The sequence below is a fragment of the Acomys russatus genome, chromosome 4 (assembly GCF_903995435.1).
Source record: "Acomys russatus chromosome 4, mAcoRus1.1, whole genome shotgun sequence".
Lineage (NCBI taxonomy): Eukaryota > Metazoa > Chordata > Mammalia > Rodentia > Muridae > Acomys > Acomys russatus.
In genome coordinates, this window is record NC_067140.1 from 16,250,314 (window position 1) to 16,259,167 (window position 8,854).

The 8,854-nt window shown below is 49.6% G+C and overlaps 1 pseudogene; it reads left to right on the plus strand.

Moving 5' to 3' along the window:
- Positions 1-4,931: 4,931 nt before the first annotated feature.
- LOC127188526 (EKC/KEOPS complex subunit Tp53rkb-like) lies at positions 4,932-8,404 on the plus strand (annotated as a pseudogene).
- Positions 8,405-8,854: the final 450 nt, after the last annotated feature.

An 8,854-nucleotide genomic window follows, 5' to 3' on the forward strand; every position in this document is an offset into this window, starting at 1 on the left:
TGACAGTGCTTCTGGCAGTGCTTATGCGTACTTTTGGGCCAGAGTCTCGGGCCTCCTTTTCTGGAGCTTTTCTTATGTCTCATGTACTTGGAACAATGGGTGGGTGGGTGAGTGAATGGGCAAGGAGATGTGTGGATAAATGGACAGAAAAATACATACATGCTGGATGGATAGAGAACAGACCTATCTTGCCTTGGGGAAGATCCCCAAATCCATTCATGCTCCTAACTGGGTGGAGCCCATCCTAATGAAGCTTGCCTTAACCACACATTTCAAAAACACTGCATCGGGGACTGAAGACGCAGCTCGGCAGTTAAGAGCACTTGTTCTTGCAGAGGACCTGTGCTCTGTTCCCAGCATCCACCCTGCAGCTACCAACCATTTGTAACTCTAGTTCTAAGGTCTCCAATACCCCCTCCTGACCTCTTTAGGACACGCTACACATTTACAAATGCAGGCAAAACAGTTAAACACATAAAATAAATAAATCTAAAAAGAGAGAGAGAGAGAGAGATTTTTAAAGTCCATTTTCAAAGGGTTGCAATGATGCAAGGGCAGTCACCCAGGCAGACAGGCTGGCTGCTGTCCAGCGCAACAGGAGAATAAGGAGAGTCTGTGTGTGCTGGGGAGGGAGCAGACAGGCTGCTGGAAAGTCGGGCATGTACCCAGACACCAGACCTTCAGGACTGCTGCCTTGCCATGTGGAGACATTCCTCAGGAAGGCAGGGCCCAGGAGAGCCTGTGGGCAACTCCACTACTGGTCAGCTGCAAGGGGAAGAAAACAAGAAAAAAAGTGCTGGGTCCTGTCTCCTGGGAAAGCTGAGGTGCTCCCCAGACTCAGCCTAGCTTTCCAGGATGCCAGGGACCCAGGTGCCTTTGCTGTTGCCTCTGACAGCGACTCGTGTTTAAATGACAGGACTCATAGGTGCCGTGTGGCTGCTGGACAGAGGGTCCTAGGGCTAGCGTCAGCTGTCTCTTAATGTCAGGCAAACTGCTTATAGAGTCACTATACATCCATTATTGCAGGGCAAGGTGTGTTAGTTATTTTTGTGGCTGTGACCAAATTACTGAAAGGACCTTAAGAGAGGAAAGATTTATTTTGGGCTTATAGTTTCAGGGGATACAGTCCACCATGGTGGGGAAGGCACCCAAGTCAGGTGGGGCGGGGGTGGGGAAGAGGGGAGGGAGCAGCATGGTGGGAGTAGGCCAGCATGGCGGGAGCTCCTCTCATATCCTGGAGAATTCCAAAGCAGAGCTTGGCTGTACTGCACTGACTTCCATTAGCTAGGCCACGGTCCTAGGAGTGCTGCAAACTCTCAGAACAGTGCTGACCGGGGACCAGTGTTACAACATGTGAGCCTGTGGGAGTTTTTTTGTTTTGAGACAGGGTTTCTCTGTGTACTCTTGGCTGTCCTGGACTCGCTTTGTAGACCAGGCTGGCCTCGAACTCACAGCGATCCACCTGCCTCTGCCTCCCAAGTGCTGGGATTAAAGATGTGCACCATCACGCCTGGCTCACTTTTTTTTTTTTTAAAGATTTATTTATTTATTATTATGTATACAGTGCTCTGCTTGCATGTACACCTGCAGGTCAGAGGAGGACATCAGATCACATTATAGATGGTTGTGAGCCACCATGTGGTTGCTGGGAATTGAACTCATGACCTCTGGAAGAGCAGTCAGTGCTCTTAACCACTGAGCCATCTCTCCAGCCCCCACATGTCACTTTCATAGCACATACTAGTATTGACCAAACATAACTGTCATTTGTCTGAAATTCTTACTTTGTTATGGAATAATTATTAGATTCTAGAGGGCTTCTCTACCCCCAGCTAGTTCCCAAATAACAGAGATAGACACCTTTTAGATTAATAAAAGCTTTAAATCACAGTATCTGGGCAGGTATGAACCCTCTAAGCTATTTTGCTATTCCGCAGCTACACATCCCAAGTTACTTGGTATATTGTTCCTGCCCGGGCTGCTCCTGTTCCATCAGGCCGCCGTCATGGCCACGTGCTCACGGTCCATACTGCCCCATGGCGACTTCCTTCTCCCTGGTTTCCTCTCCTGCCTTTCTCTATCTCCTTGTGGTTTCCATCTGAGACCCCCAAGCCCAGGAACCTAAGCTCCTCCGACTTTGCTTCTGTCCAGTTACAGGCTTCTAGCTATTTTTATTGACCGGTCAACTTTGAATTGGAGAGCAAAGTTTACCCAGCAAAAGCTGGCGTTTGTGAGAGTGCACTAGGCTAGGTGGCAACAAGCTCAGACACCAGACCAAGCCCCAGCATGGCTTACTTCTCCTCCTTCCATCATGGGTCTCAGGGATGGAAACTTGGGTGAACAGCCTTGGTGTCTGAGGAGGGTCTCGTGCAGTGAGATCTGGTCCCCACCCTGCCGTGGGTGGGCATTGTTATGAATGTTGAACCATCTTCTGTAGTAGGCAGAGTTTAGGCTCCGGGGCTGGGAGTGGAGGGACCATGAGGATGGGTGGAAGGGAAGTCACCATGGGGACAGGCATCTTGTGTCAGCATTTCAGCATCCTCCAGGATGAGTCCCGTAAGAGCCCATCCAACTTTTCCAGTGTCTGGTTCTTCTGTTCTGAAAACATGTAATTTCTTTTTCTTTTCCTTTCTTTTCTTTTCTTTTTTTTAAGATTTATTACATATACAGTGTTCTGCCTGCATAAGAAGAGGGCACCAGATCTCATTATAGATGGTTGTGAGCCACCAGGTGGGTGGTGGGAATTGAACTCAGGACCTTTGAAAGAGCAGACAGTGCTCTTAACTACTGAGCCATCGCTCCAGCCCCCAACATATAATTTCTTACAAGTAATATATAGCGCTACAATTCCATATGCATGGAATTACAGTGAGAAGAGATCAGTTAAAGAATTTTTTCTCTCTTTGTATGAGCAAGAGAAAGACATTTGTCTTTTTTCTTCTCTTTCTTTCTTTTGGTTTTTTGAGACAGGGTTTCTCTGTGTAACTTTGGCTGTTCTGGTCTCACTTTATAGACCAGGCTGGCCTCGAACTCACAGCAATCCACCTGCCTCTGCCTCCCTAGTGCTGAGATTAAAGGTGTGTGCCACCACGCCCGGCCGACATTTGTCTTTCTATATAAGCTAGTTTGGACTGTGACTAGACTGCAATATAGATCTCCACCCATGTCATAAGAAAGGATGGCATGTGCTAAACACTCATGAGGATTCTGTAGCCAACAAGATTTGTTAGCTATGCAAAGATATTTGTGTCTCAGCCACTTTTTTTTTTTTTAAGATTTATTTTATTTATTGCATATGAGTGCTTTATCTGCAGAAGAGGGTATCAGATTACATTACAGATGGTTGTGAGCCACCATGTGGTTGCTGGGAATTGAACTCAGGACTTCTGGAGGAGCAGGTGGCGCTCTTAACCACTGAGCCATCTCTCCAGCCCCCTCAGCCACTTTCAAGGCTGTCCCCAAGTAACAGGAACAGCCATACAAGTTACCTGCTTTGTTGCTGTGTTTGTAGCCAAGATCTGTAGGAGGCCTCCTTCTGTCAAATCTGATCCTTACTACGTTGGATGGTATCCAAAGCATTTTTTTTTTTTTTTGGTTTTTCGAGAGACAAGGTTTCTCTGTGTAGCCTTGGCCATCCTGGACTCACTTTGTAGACCAGGCTGGCCTCGAACTCACAGTGATCCGCCTGCCTCTGCCTCCCGAGTGCTGGGATTAAAGGCGTGCACCACCACGCCCAACTCACCAAAGCATTTTATTTCCGGTTGACCTAAACATGAAGCCTCTCTGCCAACGTGACATCACCTTTCGTCCTGTAGTTTGAAGCCAGATAAGAACAGACGGGTATTTCTTGGTTTTGGGGTCAAGTAAGGGTCAGGGTGTGTAGCCTTTTTATTTTATTTTATTATTTTTCAAGACAGGGTTTCTCTGTGTAGTCTTGGCTGTCCTGGACACACTTTGTAGACCAGGCCGGCCTCGAACTCACAGAGATCCACTTGCCTCTGCCTCCTGAGTGCTGGGATTAAAGGTGTGTGCTACCATGCCTGGCTTTGTTTTTTTGTTTTCTTTTCTTTTCTTTTCTTTTTTTTTTTTAAGATTTATTTATTATTATGTAGACAGTGTTCTGCCTGCAGGCCAGGAGGAGGCACCTGATCTCATTATAGATGGTTGTGGCCCACCATGTGGTTGCTGGGAATTGAGCTCAGGATCTCCGGAATTGCAATCAGTTCTGTTAACCTCTGAGCCATCTCTCCAGCCCATAATCAGCCTCTTATTTAGTTCTGATAAGCCCTCGATCCACCAGAACCAGTCACCCTCATTCTGAAGATGAGAGATGGTGCTGGCTACTGCACCAGTTAACACAGATGGGTAGAAAACTCTGCCTAACGTGTTCTTCCCGCTCAGATTACAAAGCTTGTTTCCATAGATTGATGAGTGAGGAGCACAAGTTCAAAGCTAACCTGAACTACACAGTGAGACCCTGTCTTAAGAAAAAGGAAAGGAGCCAGGCAAGGTGGCCCACGCCTTTAATCCCAGCACTCAGGAGGCAGAGGCAGGTGGATCGCTGTAAGTTCAAGGCCAGCCTGGTCTACAAAGTAAGTCTAGGACAGCCAAGGCTACACAGAGAAACCCTGTCTCGAAAAACAAAAAAGAAAAAGAATCCTAGTAAAGGAGCACGGCATCCCCAATATTTTAAAAGGATGCCAAACCCTAAGCATCATCAAAGGGCTTCAAGAGAGAGCCAAAGAGAGAAAAGCTGTTGAACGGAAGTTGATGAGCGCTCAAGGAGTTGGACGAGATGCTGAGGGAAGGGCCAATTTGGGTGTCCATAACCGACAGGCCTAGCCATTCCCGCAGGGCGGAAGTGTGCTGGGGGCGCGGTGTTCTTCCCGGAAGAGGCCGAGGGATTTCCGAAGCGAGAGGAAGCGCCTGCCAGAGTCTGAAGGAGCCGAAGGGATGGCTGGCGTGTCCCGGGAGCCGGAGGCGGAGGGGGAGGCCGAGGCGCTGGCTGCGGCGCGCGAGCGGAGCCGCCTCTTGCTGAGCGGCCTGGAGCTGGTGCAGCAGGGCGCCGAGGCTCGCGTCTTCCGCGGCCGCTTCCTGGGCCGCGCGGCCGTGGTGAAGCACCGCTTCCCCAAGGGCTACCGGCACCCGGCGCTGGAGGCGCGGCTCGGCCGGCGGCGGACGGTGCAGGAGGCGCGCGCGCTGCTCCGCTGCCGCCGCGCGGGTGAGGCGGACAGGACGGGGCGCGGGAAGATGGACGGGTCGCGGCCGGACGGACCGGCTTCCGAGTTCCGGAGGGACGGGACGGCAATGTTGAAGAGCTCACGGCGTCGCGCGGGACGCCATTCCGCACGGCTCTGCAGCTGTCTCTCAACTTGTCGTTTTGCACTGGGATCCTCAGTTTCTCCACTTCTGCCTTTTCCACTCGCTGCAGTCCTCTCTCCATTTGGTAGTTTTAAAAGCAGCAGGTGTCCCGACAAGCAAGTGTCTGGAGCCAAGCCTCTGAGCGCTGCTTCCCCCATGGCCCTTTTGTGAATTGCCTTGCCTTAATCTCTTTATAATGGGAAATCATAGTGGCGATTGTATCTCAGGGGTGCTGTGACTGTTAGCGAAGGCATATACACAGGTTTGTATGTTGACATGACATTGAATAAGCGTCAGACTTCATTATCTCGGTTTGTTTGTTTTGAGACAGGGTCTCATTGTAGCTGTGGCTTCCCTGGACCTCACTAAGTAGACCAGGCTGATCTCGAACTCAGAGATCTGCCTGCCAATGCTACCAGCTTTTTATTATTATTATTTTAAACTACACTTTTTCCCCCCGCCAAAAAGCTCTGTCCTCTAGAGAAACTTGAGACCCAAAGAGGGAAAATGCCCGATATTCCACAGCCACCAAGTTGCCTGGCTTTGTAGCTCAGAACTGCCGGCCTTTTACACTTCTGCAGGTTTCTCCTTAGTGGTTGATAGGAGCCAGGGGGCTGGGAAAACTCAGCAACGAACAGGTTGATAGTTTTCTGCCGTAGTCTGTTGGCTTTGTTTCTTAACAATTAAACTTTATGATACAACCCAACTAGCTTGCACAAGAAGGAAAAAAGGTTAAAGGGACAAAAGAGTGAACCTTCCAGTATCCGTTCCACCGGACAGGTCCTTAGGTGTCTCTCTGGCCTGCGTGTTGGTCTGGCCTGTTAGCTGCTCCACACACGCTCAAGCCCGGGCTGAACATGTTGTTCTCTCCTCCCCACCTGCCTGAGTCACGTGGGAAGGGTGGTCTCCTTCTCTCGTTGAGGGTCAATTAGAAAAACAATAGCCCAGTTGGGGTTCCCAGGTCTGCTTCCTGAATTCCAGGCCCAGGATGGCTCCACTCAGTCTGTCTCAAGGTATTCATGGGGTGCCCCAAGGGTAAAGCCCGCCAAGACTGCTTCCACCTGTGACAAAGCTTCATCTTTCCCACAGTAGTCATATATTCTGTTTTGTAAGACTGAAACCTTGAGTCAAGTTGGACTCTTCAAGGTTTTTCCTGTCCCTGCCACACACACACAGTGATCTGATATCTGTCTGTCCTTGGTTCAAGCTGGACCCTCTAGAAATTTACATGCTTTGACCTTAATGGAGGTCTTTTTTTTTTTTTTTTTTTTTTTTTTTTTTGGTTTTTTCGAGACAGGGTGTCTCTGTGTAGCCTTGGCCATCCTGGACTCACTTTATAGACCAGGCTGGCCTCGAACTCACAGCGATCCGCCTGCCTCTGCCTCCCGAGTGCTGGGATTAAAAGCGTGCGCCACCAGGCCCGGCTTTAATGGAGGTCTTTAAGGGAGGACTGAGTAGGCCAACTTTTACATTTTCCCAGACTTTGGCCTTAATGGGGATCCTTAAGGGGGATGGTTCCTTCAGTTTCACCCTTTGTAAGGTTTTTCTTTTTTTTTTTTGTTTGTTTGTTTTTTGGAGACAGGGCTTCTCTGTGTAGCCCTGGCTTTCCTGGAACTTACTCTGTAGACCAGGCTGGCCTCGAACTCACAGAAATTCTCCTGCCTCTGCCTCCTGAGTGCTAGAATTAAAGGCATGCGCCACCACTGCCCGGCTAGCTACCTTTTGTAAGTTTCATCAGAGGGCGATGGTGGCTACCTGGAATCTCATTGACAGGTCTCTAGTTTCTAGGAAATTGTCTTGAACGTGGTTGACATTCAAGAGAGACTCCTGGAGTTCACTGGAGGTATTGTTACCACGTGACAGTTGGGGAAACTGAGGCATGGAATATCTAACGGGGCGGGAGCTGGGATTTGAACCCACGCAGCATAGAGTCTGAGATGACATACTCTTAGCCTCCTGCCTGCATCCCTGTCAGGTAGAAACTGCTCAGACTGGAAGATGCTTTCCTTCTGGCTTCCTGCTTTGTTTGTTTTTTTTTTTTTAGGGGGTAGCAATGAATTCCAGCCCTAAGGAGGCTTGAGAAAGGAGGAGCAAGCTTTGACAGTTCCAGACTCAGCCTTAAGTCCGGAAGGCCTTAAGCAGGGCAAGCTTCTGGATGAGTTGTCTCGTTCCCCACAGTATTCCTAAACCCTGTTCCAAAGCCAGCAGATTGGGACTGCGTCCCGCTGTGCAGCTGAAGCCTGCCTTCCTACAGAGCGCGCACTAACGCGGGTGTCCATTGCAGGGATCGCTGCCCCGGTTGTCTTCTTTGTGGACTATGTTTTCAACTGCTTGTATATGGAAGAAATCCAAGACTCCGTGACTGTTCGGGATTATATTCAATCCGCTATGGAGACTGAAAAGGACCCGCAGGGCCTCCTGGGCTTGGCCAGGAGAATCGGGCAGGTTCTGGCTGGATTGCATGACCAGGACCTCATTCACGGGGACCTCACCACCTCCAACATGCTCCTGAAGTGACCCCCAGAGCAGCTGCACATCGTGCTCATCGACTTCGGCCTGAGCTTCATGTCAGGACTGCCGGAAGACAAAGGCGTTGACCTCTATGTCCTGGAGAAGGCCTTCCTCAGCACCCACCCCCACACCTAGCCTGTGTTCCAGGCCTTTCTGAAGAGCTACGGTGCCTCATCCAGGAAGTCCAGTCCGGTGCTGAAGAAGTTAGATGAGGTGCGCCTGAGAGGGCGAAAGCGGTCCATGGTCGGGTAGCACAGCGCTGTGATGCCTGGCTCACGGCGAAGGATGCTGTGGATGCGGCTGGACCATAGCAAGGCTGTGGGGTCGTTAAGTGGTCTGTGATCGTGCTGTGCCACCATCGTCCGTGGCTCACTGTTCTCAGGGGTTTATTGTATATAAGGTTTGTGCTAGGCAGAACTGGGTGAGTAGCCCAGGCTGGCCTTGAATTCATGGCAATCCTCCTGCCTCAGCTTGCTGGGAGGAGGTCATAAGCCACCATGGCTTTGTACTGAACATGTAAGAAATGAAACAACAGCTATGACTGTATTTATATCTTATATTTATTTTGTGTGTGTGTGTGTGTGTGTGTGTACATAAGAGAACAACTTATGAGAGTCAGGTCTCTGGTTCTACATTGTAGAATCTACAGTATGGATTCCAGGTGTTGAAGTCAAATGATTAGGCTTGGCTGTAACACCCTTTATCACGTAGCCATCTCACTGGCTCACAGAACAGTGTTTATGTTAATGAGTCGGATAGAGATGGGACTTGGGGTGCTGGCTGCTGGGGCTGAGTCTGGTTGAAGCAGGAATGCAGAAGGCTGCTGCAGCTCCTGGTGCACATGTCCTGTTGTTTGGCAGAGCAGCAAGTGTAGCGGGACTTTCTTAGACTAGCCAGGGGATGAATAAAGACATGGAGACGTATAATTATTTATAAAAGCTTAGTCATGGTAGCTGGGCAGATTCTCAGCTATTTTAACCCG